This window comes from Rhinopithecus roxellana, chromosome 12, assembly GCF_007565055.1.
Source record: "Rhinopithecus roxellana isolate Shanxi Qingling chromosome 12, ASM756505v1, whole genome shotgun sequence".
Taxonomy (NCBI): domain Eukaryota; kingdom Metazoa; phylum Chordata; class Mammalia; order Primates; family Cercopithecidae; genus Rhinopithecus; species Rhinopithecus roxellana.
This window is the reverse complement of record NC_044560.1, coordinates 79,438,741-79,453,838: the sequence shown is the minus strand read 5'-3', so window position 1 is coordinate 79,453,838 and position 15,098 is coordinate 79,438,741. Positions and strand designations below refer to the sequence as shown.

Here is a 15,098-nt window from a genome sequence, read left to right as displayed (position 1 = left end):
AGATACATTAAGAAATTATCAATGTCAATTATTATTGAAATGAAAACCTCAGCCTCCCAAGGTGCTGGGATTACAGGTGTGAGAGACTGTGCCTGGCCTCACATAGACTTAATTTTGGATTAAATTTGTTTCTATTTATTGCATCTGCAAAAATATATTTTAGTATAAACTCTCTGAAGTTTTCTAAGCTGTAGTTTTTGAAAAAAAATGTGTTTTCAAAATATATTTGGAAAGTTTTTCATTAATACAAATTCTCTGTATAATGTTGAACAAAGTTTGAGCAATGGCTTCAGGGTTTGCCTCTAGTATAAAATGAGTACAATAAGATTGTGATACAGGTAAAGTTACTATAACTCTATATTTTAATGTTTGTCTTCAAAATAAATCATCTTCTGAAGTGTAAAGGCTTATGTTTTCTGAAAAATCTTTGAACAGTAATTGCACTTTTAATGATTTTATTAAGTATGAACTCTGATATTGAGTCGATGTGAGCAGATATTAATAGTTTTCACTTTCTTTATATTTGTATATTTGTTCTCAAGTATAAAGGTTGTCCTGTGCAATAAAATGTGAGCATTGGTTAAAAATTTTGCCACTTTGTTCACACTTGTAGAAGTTTTCTCCAGTATGAATCACCTTACCTACAATTAAATGTGACAACAATGTACTGGTTTTGTCACGTTCTTCATATTTCTAGAATTTCTCACCAGCATGTCTTCGATGTTTGGAAAAGTTTTAGGTGTTGTAAAAAGCATTGTTACAACTTTCAGGTTTTTAGAGTTTCTCTCTGGTATGAATCATCTTATGTCTGTTAATAATACAGGATTTGTTAAACACTTTGCCACATTCTTAACACTTGTAGGGTTTCTCTCCAGTATGAATGATCTTATGTGTAGTAAGGTGTGAAGACTGGTTAAAGGCTTTGCCACATTCTTTACATTTGTAGGTTTTTCTCCAGTATGAATTACCTTAGGTTTAGTAAGATTTGAGGACTGGTTAAAAGCTTTGCCACATTCTTCACATTTGTAGGGTTTCTCTTCAGCATGAATTATCTTATGTGTAGTAAGGTATAAAGATTGTTTAAAAGCTTTGCCACAGTCTTTACAATTTTATGTATGAATTGTCTTATGCCTAGCAAAGTGTGAGAACCACCTAAAGCTTTACCATAATCTTTACATTTGTAGATTTTTTTCCCGAGAATGAATTATCTTATGTGTAGTGAGGGTTGAGGATTGGTTAAAAGTTTTGCCACATTCTTCACATTCGTAGGGTTTCTCTCCAGTATGAATTCTTTTATGTGTAGTAAGGTTTGAGGACTGGTTGAAAGCTTTGCCACATTCTTCACATTTGTAGGGTTTCTCTCCAGTGTGAATTCTTTCATGCTTAGTAAGGGTTGAGGACCACTTAAAAACTTTGCCACATTTTTCGCATTTGTATGGTTGCTCTTTAGTATGAATTTTCTTATGTTCAGTAAGGTTTGAGGACTGGTTAAATGATTTGCCACATTCTTCACATTTATAGGGTTTCTCTCCAGTATGAATTCTTTTATGTGTAGTAAGGTTTGCGGATTGGTTAAAAGATTTGCCACATTTCTCACATTGGTAGGGTTTTTCTCCAGTATGAATTCTCTTATGTGTGGTAAAATGTGAAAACCAGTTAAAGACTTTGCCGCATTCTTTACATTTGTAGGGTTTTCTCTCAATAATTCTCTTATGTGTAGTACAGTTTGAGGACTCATTAAAGGCTTTGACACATTCTTTACATTTGTAGGGTTTCTCTCCAGTATGAATTTCTTTATGTTGAGCTAAGTGTGAAAGAATGCAAAATAATTTTCCACATTCTTTACATTTGAAAGGTTTCTTTGAAGTATGTCTTATCTTACTTCTGTTTGAATTTGAAAATTTATGAAAGACTTTCACATATTTGTCACATTGAAATCTTTTGCTATGGGTAGTTGTCAAACACTGGTTATGTCTATTATAACCTTTTTTGTGCATCTTAACCTCATCCACACTTTTACAGCCTTTTCTTAACAGTAAATTCTCATGTCCACATTTTTTCTATTGTCTCAGCATGACTTCTTGGAAATAATCTTTTATGCCTTGCTCTGGCCAAAGGTCTTGGGCAATATGGGAACATATAACTGAAAGATATAAAAATTACAAATTACTCCATGTACTAGACTGAGTATAGTTTATAAACCTAACCTATAAAGTTACACAAACTACATAACAAGATGGCATAGCAAAATACCACAGGCCCTAATTTCTTCATAAACATATAAATATAACAAAAATCCAAAGTACATTTGTAAAAAAGTAAGTTGAGTGTGCCCCAGGTGAGCACAATGCAAAGAGCTATATAGAGGAAAAAGAAAGTCTGTTACATTTTACCCAACAGAGCTCTTCCTCTCCTCCATTTTAACATAGTGACTTTAGAAGTAAACTGCCAACTCCTGGTTTCCTTTTTAAAAGACAAGTAAAATACTGGCACATACATCTTTATTTCTGGTTGATAGGGGCTTTTCCAGACACTGGTTTCTGTATCTTATGACAAAAGGTTCTGAAAGAAATGGTGGTATACTTTAAAATGACAGTATGAGCCTGCTGAGACAAAAACTAAGTTTTACAGCATCAGAGAGACTGTGGTATCACAGAGAACAAATGTAGCAAGTGATTACCAATTTTTTTTTTTTTTGAGACAGAGTCTTGCTGTGTCACCCAGGCTGGAGTGCAGTGGTGCAATCTCAGCTCACTGAAACCTTTGTCTCCTGGGTTCAGACGATTCTCCTGCCTCAGCCTCCTAAGTAGGTGGGACTACAGGCACATGCCACCATGCCCAGCTAAATTATTGTATTGCTAGTAGAGATGGGATTTTACGATGTTGATCAGGATGGTCTCGATCTCTTGACTTTGTAATCCACCCGCCTCAGCCTCCCAAAGTGCTGGGATTACAGACACCAGCCACCACACCTGGCCTACTGATTTTTAAGAAGAAACACAAATAAACTCCTTTAACTAAAAGCAAACACAAAATTTTAGACAAGACACATTGTAAGAACATGTCTGAGAGACTCCCAGAATGTGTAGCCAAAATGATTGTTTTTAGACTATGTCAGGACAGAACTACATTATAAAGACTGTGATGGGTAGCTTTTTTAAATGTCCAAATCTCAATTAAAGATTACAATGTACACAAAACAGGGCAATGTAATTCCATCAAAAATATAAAATTTTCAGAAGGAAACCACAGAAAAAATGTACACATTAATTTTAAAAATTGATTAAAAATTGAATATTCAGTGAATGAAACAGGAACACAGACAACTATAGAAAATCAAAAATGAAGATAAGAACAAAATATTGAAAAAATTTGAAAAATAGAAATTATGGGGGTAAAAAATACAAGAAGAAATAAAAACTGAAAAATCTCTCAGTAAGAAAAATAATGTAAACATGAAAAAGCTTAACAAACAAACTAGGATACATACAAAGATATTTGTAACACATATATAAGCACAATTTCAAAACTCACAGACAGAAAGAGCATTTTGGGAGCTGCAATATAAAACTGATGTGTCATATACAAACATGATCTTATGATACAACCAGTGAATTGTCAAAAAAATTTTGCAGGCCAGAAAAAAACTGTGTGATGTAGTCAAAGTACTGGAAAAAAAAAAATAGTTTTCAAGTGAGGGTAATACCATCAGCAAATCTGTCCTGAAAAATGAAAAAATTATGTTCCAAAATAGCCAAATTCTGAAAAGGTATATTGGCACTGCATATACTTATAAAACTGCATAAACATATAAAAGATGCTGAAAGCAGTTCCTTAAATGAAAAATAAAAGGATTCAAGAAAATACCACATAATCAAATAAAAATAAATTACTTTTTGAGAAAAATAGGCACGTACATAAAAAAAGGATTTTGTAGCATTATCATAATGGTGCAGAAAACATTTTAAATTATTCTCTAAAATTTGAAAGATAAAAGCATAGCAATTATTATAAACATCTGTTAATGAATATACCACATTAAAAAAATATATATATATATATATTTTTTTTGAGACAGGTTCTCACTCTGTCACCCAGGCTGGAGTGCAGTGGCACTATTTCGGCTTACTGCAAGCTCCGCCTCCCGGGGTTCACACCATTCTCCTGCTTTAGACAAGATGGAAGTACACAAATATTAATCAAATGAGAGCAGAAGAGGCCAAAATAATATTATGCAAGTTACATCTTAAGTCAAAAACTGTCATATTTTATAAAATGTACTTGAAGTCAAAACTCTAAAGAGACAAAATAAGACCTTAAAAAAATATAGATTTATTCACTGGGAGCCTATGACACACTTGTATATACACGTATGTCTCTGTGTGTGTGTGTTTCTGTGTGTGTGTGTGTACATACATATATCTCACATTAGGTCTCCAAACATATAAAGCAAATATTGACAGAAACACATAGAGAGCAATATAATTACAGTATATTTTATATTGCACTTTCTGTAATAAAAATAAAACAAGACAGAATATTAGTAAGAAAACAGACAACTTGAAGGGAGTATAAAACAATTATTCCTAACAAAGGTATAGAGGGCACCCCTCAACAACCTTAGGATACTCACTTTTATCAATAGCTCATAGAACACTTTCCTTGATAGACAACTTCCTAGGCCAAAAAAAAGTTTACCACATTTTTTAAAACTAAAATTTTATAAATTACTTTATATGACCAAAATGGAATGAGACTATAAATAATAAGAGGAAAAAAAATGAAAAAATTCACAAATATATATAAAAATTAAACAACACACTCTTAAGCATGCTCTTGTGGAAAGGCTGAAATAGTTAATATTGTAAATATGTCCATCCTGCTCAATGTAATCTACAGATTTATTGCAATGTTTTTCAAATTTCTCATTGCATTTTTGAACAGCAACCCCTCAATTATGTAGAATCTCAACAGACAATAAAGTACTTAGCAATCTTCAAAAAAAAAAAAGGGGGGGGAACAATGTTGGAGGCTTTATAGTTTCTGATTTAAACACACATAACAAAGTTACAGAATTAAACCAATTGCCGGGCACAGTGGCTCACACCTGTAATCCCAGCACTTTGGGAGACTGAGGCAGGTGGATTGCTTAAGCCCTGGAGTTCAAGACCAGCGTGGGCCACATGGTGAAACCCTGTCTCTACTAAAAACACAAGCTGGGCATGGTGGTAGGTGCCTGTAATCTCAGCTACTCAGGAAACCATCCAAAACTCTTCCCAGCCAAGGACTGGAAGAGGTCCTGCCTTTTCAGAGGCCTGGAGAAAGACACTCATTTATAGCCACGCAGACAAGACTGCAGACCTTGGTCCTTACTGTCTTCCCTGAAGCACTTCCATGACTCAGTTCCAGTTCTTTGAGCCACAGTTCATGGTCAGTTCTACCTACATAGAAACCCACACACAGACCTGGGGAAATACTTTCTGGTACCCAGTGAAAGCCATTTTCATCTACATTTTGATATAAAGCCCACCATATATGTATAACCAACTGCAGAAATCTGCCCTAGTGTTTACCCTACAGAGCAAAGTCCTAAAGGATATTCACTCTGCCAAAAATATAATGGGAATTACAATTACCCAAGCCCCTTGTAACAAGTCAGCTAAAGTTGGACCCTAGTGAAGACCCAGCAGCCTTGTGACCAAGCTACAACCCCTCTCCACTACAAGCCCAGAGGGCATTCTATCACCCTGGGCACACAACAAAATAATATCTTTACATCTTGAAGCCAGTTTATAAAAACTTGAAGAGGTGTTTGCTTCTTAAAATCCACAGAGACCAATGCACAACTATATTGTGCCCATTCTCAATGCTTCTACTTAAACATAGCTTAAACATAGCACTGAAGGTCAATTAAAAAAATTAGAGAAGACACAAATAAATTTAAAAATATTTTGTCTATTAATTGAAAGAATAAATATTGCTAAAGTGCCTTATTTTTTATTTTTACTTTTTGACAAGAGTCTTGCTCTCTTGCTCAGGATCAAGTGCAGTGGCACAGTCTTGGCTCACTGCCAGCTACATTTCCTGGATTCAACCAAATCTCCTGTCTCAACGTCCCAAGTAGCTTACAAGTGCCTGTCACAATGTCTGGCTAATTTTTTGTAGTTTTAGTAGAGACAGGGTTTCACTATGTTGGCCAGGCTGGTCTCGAACTCCTGACCTCATGATCCACCCGCCTTGGCCTCCCAAAGTGTTGGGATTACAGGTGTGAGCCACCGTGCCCAGGCCAAAGTACCTTGTCATCTAAGGTGTCTCTGGATTCAATCAACTCCCATCAGAATTCCAGTTATTTAAGATAATAGAAAATATGATTTTAAAATTTACATAAAACTACAATAAACTTTGAATAGCTAAAGCTATCTTGAAAGAAAAAAAATAGCAAGAGGACATCATACTGTATAATTTCAAACTATATTTCAAAACTATAGTAATAAAACAGCATGGAATGTGCAGAAAATTAGCAATAAATAAATAACAAATGAAACAGAAACCACTACTCACATATTTCAGCCATAATGCAAAAAGAGAACTTAAAAAATAGTTTAATTAGCTGGGTGTGGTGGTGCATGCCTGGAATCCCAGCTACTCAGGAGCCTGAGGCAGGAGAATCACATGAATCCGGGAGGCAGAGGTTGCAGTGAGCAGAGATTGCACCATTGCGCTCTGACTCTGGCGATAGTGTGAGGCTCCGTCTCAAAAATAAATAAATAAATAAAATAAAAATAGTTCGGCATAAAGTTTCTCAAAATTATGCAAATATCTGTGTGTTTCCAGAAACAATGGAAAAGGAGTCAGATTGTGCAGTCTATTATATGCCATGAATGGACTTTGGCTCTCACTGTAAACTTAAAGTAAGATTACCAAAGGGAAAGAAGAATTTTTAGAGATTTAATAAAGATAAAGCAAAAGATGTTTCTATGTGAGAGGAAAAAAAAATGTTTTTAAAAGCAAAATAAATAAAAAGAAACAGAAACAATTTCCTTTGTAAAACAGCTTCCCAAATTATTTTTAAAACTGTTTTTTTTTTTTTAACTGTAGATCTCTTATCAGTCTTGTCTATTGTATTTACTCTCACCTACCTGGGGGTTTGGCTACCATATCATGTGTCTTCACATTCCAAGGCTCTTTTTCTTGCTCCAGACATGTGATCAGGTCTGACTTTGAGACAGTAATACCTGTTTTATGAAAAATAACATGAGTTTTGCTCATATTCTCCAATTACCAACTTAGTAATGCTCTCAGTAAAGAGAATGTAATGGAATATTCTAGTAAATTAACCCCAAAATAATAATTTATAACAAATTTCTATAATATATTGGGCACAGTGGCTCATGCCTTTAATCCCAGCACTTTGGGAGGCTGAGGCAGGTTGATCAGAGTGAGGTTAGGAGTCCGAGACCAGCCTGTCCAACATAGTGAAACTCTGCCTCTACTAAAAATATTAAAAAATGAGCCAAGTGTGGTGGCACATGCCTGTAGTCCCAGCTACTCAAGAGGCCGAGGCAGGAGAATCACTTGAACCCAGGGGGCAGAGGTTGCAGTGAGCTGAGACTGTGCCATTGTGCTCCAGCCTAGATGACAGAGACTCTGTCTCCAAAAAAATAAAAAAAAATTTAAAAATAAAGAAAAATTGCTAAATATTTTTAAATATTTTAATTTTATAGGTTCTTAATTTAACTACCTTGTACTAATTCAAAAATTGGTAGTGGTAATGAAATTTTAAGATGTGGGCAATAATAAGTTGCAACTAAATTTCTAAAATTAACCCTAATCTAGAGTGAAGAAAACAAATCAGCTCAGGAAAGTGGAAAGTAAAGGTCAAAATAAAACATTTTGAAATTCTTTTCTACATGGACAAATCCTGAAGACAAAAAACAAACAAACAAACAAACAAACAAAAAAACAACCTGGGATCCGAAAGCATAACATTTTTACAAAAATAAGTGAAACTTATAAGGTATATTAGCAATTGTGTATTAAGGTTATCCTCACCCAGGAAGACCAGGTTTCTGTAGTTATCTAACATCACATGTCTATATAAATTCTGCTGCTCAGTGTCTAGACATTGCCACTCCTCTAGAGAAAATTCTATGGCCACATCTCTAAATGTCAATGCTCCCTGAAACACATAAACACACACACATATTTACCAAGTGGCCATGGGCAGAATTTTACATTTGACTCAAGGTGAAATAAGAGTAAAGATAACTGGGTCTTACTTATAGGGGTGACTGAAATTATGTAATAACTTTCAACACAGAAATATTCTCTCATGTATACTCTAACTCCGAGAAAAGAGAGTGGCATAAGATCCAAAATATCAGTGTATATATGATACTTTTCCAGATGATGAAGTAGGACATGAACAGTAACATGTACATTTTTGAGTGCTATATTTACATCATACAGAAAGAGTTGTGCAAACTTTTCAGATGGAAAAGTCATACTGAGTTAGAAGGTGCTGCACAAATTTTAATGTGTATAATAAACTGAAGATCTTGTTAATGCAGTCTGTGACAGAAGGTCTGGAATAAAGCCTGAGTTTCTGGATCTTGGTGTGGTAGCTCATGCCTGTAATCCCAACACTTTGGGAGGCTGAGGCAGGCAGATCACCTGAGGTCGGGAGTTCGGACCAGCCTAACCAACATGGAGAAACCCCGTCTCTACTAAAAACACAAAATTAGCCAGGCATGGTGGCGCATGCCTGTACTTCCAGGTACTTGGGAAGGCTGAGGCAGGCAAATCACTTGAATCTGGGAAACAGAGGTTGTGGTGAGCCAAGATTTTGCCCTTGTACTACAGCCTGGGCAACAAGAGTGAAACTCTGTCTGAAAAACAAAAAAACAAAAAAACCAGGATCACCAGTGATGCCAATATTTATGGCCTAAGAAGGCTATTTTGTCAAATTGGAGTAATTGGAAGAGTCTGTGGTCTTTTTTTCCAGTTTTTCTGGCCTGTAACAAACATTAGCGCTTTCATTTTCCAAAGGCAGATAAAGACAAAGAAAACATGAGAAAGAAGGGCAGCTGCCAGATTAAATGTGATGCTTTCTGTATATCAGCTGCATAAAGAAACTTACTAATGAAGAGAGAAATAATTAATTCCATATTGAAGAAATCTGTCAGAGAGCTTCATTAATCAAGTGAGTTATTAATATAAACTGGACTAAGACAATTTTTAATTATGTGCTGATGCACAGCATCACTGTGGTAATAGTGGCCCTCCAAAAGTAAATTACAGCCTGAATTTAACTATAAAGAAACATCAGTTTTATGCAAAGTTCAAAATACAGGTATCTCCCATGTTCTATAATTGTTAATAGTTAATAGTTATTTTAAATAGTCTTTCTTTAGCACCCTGGAGAACAAGTATCTCCTAATAATTTTTTTCAGAACTTACTGGGTAATAAATGCCATCTTGTTTAAATAAGCATTTTCTTCATCCTTTTCTACACAGAGCTGATGGAGAACAGAGACAGAACCTCAATATTAAATGGTCTTTATTTTTATGAAGAACCCCAGCTTTTCCCCAATAGGAATCTTGAGCATCCACACCGTCCCATGTTCAACAGCCACAAAGGGAACATTTTTAATGATGCAGATTATAAATTCATGGTGAGAATACTGCATGGCATATAAGAAGCCATGATGTACAGAATGTAGAGAAGGCTCTGGTACATAGGAAAGAAATATTTTTCAGAGATCCTTGACAATTATAAGAATTTTAAAATGTAGCTACAACAAACTCATTTAAGAGGAAAAGCACAAGTAGAGAATTAAAGTTTTTTAAGTACTAAAGGCATGGCATTCTAGCAGGCAGAATGGACACGACTCTTACTCTGAGGCATGTTTAGCTGAAAAAAATCCATTTTTTATCTTCTCCTCTTTCTCTGGAATTTCTTCTCAGATGAGATTTTTGAAAAAAATTACATCTGCATCTGGAGAATATGCCTTGAAAGATGTAAGCACCACATCTTTACCTGCTACCACCACACTCGTAGGTAGGACCAATACAGAAAAATTCTACCCATTTCTGTCCTTTATAACAGAAGATAATCAGGAACAAGCTGCTCCACAGATGTAAAAATACAAGTTTCTCCTTTCCTGTCCTCAGGTGTCCTCCCCTGCCACAGACACCAGCAATTTCTGCTACAGTAATAAAAATGTGGGCCACACTGCCCAGTTCTTAAGAAACCCAAACAGAACAGGTTCTGGGACCACCTGTTAATGCAAAGGTGAGAATTAATTATCATAAATGTATCTTGAACCCTCATATTTGATTCTGGCTTCAACTTTGAGTCACATGATTCTAATTAGAAGCCTGGGATTATAACCATTTAAGCATTGCCTCTCCAGCTTTAACAAGATTACAAATCACTTGGTAACTTTGACCCTATTCTATGAAATGTGATTCTGCAGGTTTTGAAAGGGTACATGAATGGGTGTTATAAACAAGTTTCCTATCAATGCTGATGTTTCTCCACCTGGGGTCATTATTAGCATTAGTTAGAGCAAGCAGCCACACCACCGAGTTCCTTACACTCAGCAGTCTTGTGACAACGCAAATACTTTTGGTATAAATAAGGACAACCAATCTCCACCTTAAAGTATTATAATCTTTGCCGGCTTTAAGTTTACAGAAGAAACAAAGCAACAATGTTTTTTGTTTGTTTTTTGTTTTTGAATTTAGAAAGCAACAATGTTTAAATCTGCGTTTAGAAAACAACATGTACACATGTAGTAATGCAATGTTTATTATTCAAGTACTACATGCTCAATAAGATGCTGCAGGGCACTGTGATAGCACATTACAGGATTTAATCTTAATAACACACTGTGTATTGATACCAAGTGTTCAATAATTCCCAGTATTTAGAAAAATGACCCAGATTTTTTTTCTGTTTCACTGTCATTGACCTTTTTAAAAAATGTGTAGAATAAAAGCTAAACATAAGCAGATGAGAGGAAGAGAGAAATGAAGCATTTAATATAACTTACAGGAATTTTTATTGTGTTTATATTTACTTCTTGTGGCTTGGGGAGCAACTACTAGCTCTGCAGGAACGGAAAACAAGTTGCTAAATAAAATGTCTCTGCAAGCACTGGTTTTAATAATTTTAAAAAGATGCTAAAATTCATGCTTTATATTTCTCATGTATCTGCTTTTCTGTTTCAGAAAATTGTAAGCACCAGCTCTAAAAGTGGAACAGGATTCATCACCCAAAACTGATTTTTTCTAATCAGTTCTGTGAGGTGAGACTCCAGGGTAGGGCCAGACCTAAATAAGGTCTTCAAAAGGGGTGAATCTGAACAGGACTGGGACAGGGAGTGGACCCTAGCAAGAATTTGGTTCTCTATGCCAATGGGGGTATTTCCAGTTTTGTTTCTCCTAAGCTTACCTAAGAGAAATTTGTATGTCAGAGTTTGTGTAATTTAAACCTTTTATAGCCACTTCCCTGTCAATTTTATAACATATACTAATAAGCCATTTAAACAAATCATTTAAGGTTTCCTAGGATAATTTTATTAAAAGATGAATATGTTTTTTTAGTAAGGTAAAAGAAATACAAATAATAATAACAACCCTTCTGTTCATAAATAGTCCTTCAGGTAAAAACACCAAAAGTCACAACAATATAAAGAATGTGGCCGAAATAAAGCCCAAGTTTTTTTGCACACATTTATTTACCTACTATATGATGCATAATTCAACCTTTTATTCAGTTGCTAGTTTTTATTAGTCTGTTCTCACGCTGCTGATAAAGACATACTGGAGACTGGGAAGAGAAAGAGATTTAATGAACTTACAGTTCTATGTGGCTGGGGAGGCCTCACAATCATGGCAAAAGACAAGGAAGAGCAAGTCACATTTTACATGGATAGTGGCAGGCAAAGAGAGAGCTTGTGCAGGAAAACTCCCATTTTTACAACCATCATATATTCTGAAATTCATTCACTATCACAAAAACAGTGCAGGGAACACCCACTCCCATAATTGAAACATCTCCCACCATGTTTTTACCATGACTTGTGAGAATTACAAGTCAAGATGAGATTTGGGTGGGACACAGCCAAACTATGTCATTCCACCCCGGCCCCTCCCAAATCTAATGTCTTTGCATTGCAAAAGCAATCATACCTTCCCAACAGTACCCCAAAGTCTTTTTTTTTTTTTTTTTTTTTGAGACGGAGTCTTGCTCTGTCGCCCAGGCTGGAGTGCAGTGGCCGGATCTCAGCTCACTGCAAGCTCCGCCTCCCGGGTTTATGCCATTCTCCTGCCTCAGCCTCCGGAGTAGCTGGGACTACAGGCGCCCGCCACCTCGCCTGGCTAGTTTTTTGTATTTTTAGTAGAGACGGGGTTTCACCGTGTTAGCCAGGATGGTCTTGATCTCCTGACCTCGTGATCCGCCCATCTCGGCCTCCCAAAGTGCTGGGATTACAGGCTTGAGCCACCGCGCCCGGCCCCAAAGTCTTAACTCATTTCAGCATCGACTCAAAAGTCCACAGTTCAACATCTTTTTTTTTTTTTTTTTTTTTTTTTTTTGAGATGGAGTCTCACCCTGTCACCCAGGCTGGAGTGCAGTGGCCGGATCTCAGCTCCCTGCAAGCTCCGCCCCCCAGGTTTACACCATCCTCCGGCCTCAGCCTCCCGAGTAGCTGGGACTACAGGCGCCCGCCACCTTGCCCGGCTCGTTTTTTGTATTTTTTTTTTAGTAGAGATGGGGTTTCACCATGTTAGCCAGGATGGTCTCGATATCCTGACCTCGTGATCCACCCGTCTCGGCCTCCCAAAGTGCTGGGATTACAAGCTTGAGCCACCGCGCCCGGCCAACACAGTTCAACATCTTATCTGAAACAAGGTAAGTCCTTTCTGCCTATGAGCCTGTAAAATTAAAAGCAAGTTAGTCACTTCCCTGATCAATGGAGGTACAAGCAGTGGGTAAATACAGTCATTCCATAGGGGAGAAATGGGCCAAAACAAAGGGGCTACTGGCCCCATGCAAGTCCAAAATCAAGCAAGGTAGTCAAATCTTTTTTTTTTTTTTTTTTTTTTTTTTGAGACAGAGTCTCGCTCTGTCGCCCAGGCTGGAGTGCAGTGGCCGAATCTCAGCGCACTGCAAGCTCCGCCTCCTGGGTTTACGCCATTCTCCTGCCTCAGCCTCCCCAGTAGCTGGGACTACAGGCGCCCGCCACGTCGCCCGGCTAGTTTTTTGTGTTTTTAGTAGAGACGGGGTTTCACCATGTTAGCCAGGATGGTCTCGATCTCCTGACCTCGTGATCCGCCCGTCTCGGCCTCCCAAAGTGCTGGGATTACAGGCTTGAGCCACCGCGCCCGGCCGGTAGTCAAATCTTAAAGCTCCAAAACGATCTCCTTTGACTCCATGTCTTGCATTGGGTCATGATCATGCAAAAGCTAGGTTCCCATCATCTTGAGCAGCTTCACCCCTGTGGTTCTGCAGGGTACAGACTCTCTCCTGGCTGCCTTCATGGGCTGGTGTTGAGTGTCTGTGGCTTCTCTGGGCACATGAAGCAAGCTGTCAGTGGATCTACCATTCTGAAATCTGGAGGACAATGGCCCTCTTCTCATAGCTCCACTAGGCAGTGCCCCAGTAAGGACTCTGTGTGGGGGCTCCAACACCACATTTTTTCTGTACAACCCTAGCAGATAGTTCTCATGAGGACTTCACCCCTGCAGCAACCTTCTGCTTGGACATCCAGAGGTTTCTGTATATCTCTGAAATCTAGGTGGAGGGTGCCAAACCTCAATTCTTGACTTCCACGAACCCACAGGCTCAATACCATATGGAAGATGTCAAGGCTTGGGGCTTCCATCCTCTGAAGCAACAGCCTGAGCTCTACCTTGGCCCCTTTTAGCCATGACTGAAGTGGCTGGAATACAGGGTACCAAGTCCCTAGGCTTCACAGAGCAGGGAAGCCCTGGACCTGACCCATAAAGCCATCTTTTTCATTTAGGCCTCTGGGCCTGTGATGGAAGGGGCTGTGGAGAAGACCTCTGTCTGTCATGACCTGGAGACATTTTTCCCACAGCTAGCTTAAATTTCTCCTCCAAAAAATGAGCTTTTCTATTCTATTGCATTGTCAGGCTGCAAATTTTCCAAACTTTAATGCTCTGTTTCCATTTTAAAACTGAATGCTTTTAACAGAACCCAAGTAATCTCTTGAATGTTTTGCTGCTTATAAATTTAATTTTTCTTTTTAAATTTTGCTGTCAATAAGTTTATTTTCTTCATCTGAAAAAGCCTCATTAAAATTGTTTGGTTTAGTTCTCAGAAGCCCACTCATAAGCTCTGAGGAAGCTTGCCTTCTTTTGAGTTACTCGACCTTTCTTCTGAGCAAGGGACATTTTGTGATGGTTCCACTTCTTTTTAACATTTTTCTTGGGCTTCTTCTCATAGACTGGATTCTCTCACATAGTAGCATGAGCTTTCTTATACATCTCCTTCATGTCTGGAGTTACGCTTTTGTTTATGTATTGCTAGAACAGTTTCCTGTAAGCATCTTCATCTTCCTTCCTTAAGTAGTGCATGTAATCTGCAACATTCTGGCCTATGATGTGCTTCTGGTGTAGTACTGCATTAAATCTCTTGCTTTCAGAATCATAACCAGGGAATTGTTTGGTACTGTGAGGGATAAACAAGCCTCCATCTACTGCTCTCTTCAGGAACAAAAACTTTATTGCCAGTGGTAGTTCTGGGAAGGCCTACACCCAAATAGCAGGTAAAGGCACTTGGCTGACCATCAGTGCTTTCCACATTGTATTCATTGCCAGTCATCTCCACTTGGCCTTCACAGATCTTGTCCATGCCATAGGTCACAGATCTTCACCTACTGAGGAGTCTGTAGGCTAGCAGCAGGCCAGTACAATACGCTGCAGTGTAATCGCTTAGGCCAACCTTCACATCACATTTTGGCAGTTTACGTGCATATGCTGTGCATACTATCATGTCCTATTCTATATGGATGTATGCAATCTGACAATATCTCTGTTTGTTACACAAACTATCATCCTGGGGAGCA

General features: G+C 37.6%; 2 pseudogenes; both read right to left on the bottom strand.

Annotated features, from left to right (window-relative positions):
* Positions 1 to 693: 693 nt before the first annotated feature.
* The window catches only part of LOC104666726, a 65,978-nt pseudogene continuing 51,573 nt past the window's right edge, over positions 694 to 15,098 (bottom strand).
* On the bottom strand, positions 14,341 to 15,087 carry LOC104666719 (annotated as a pseudogene).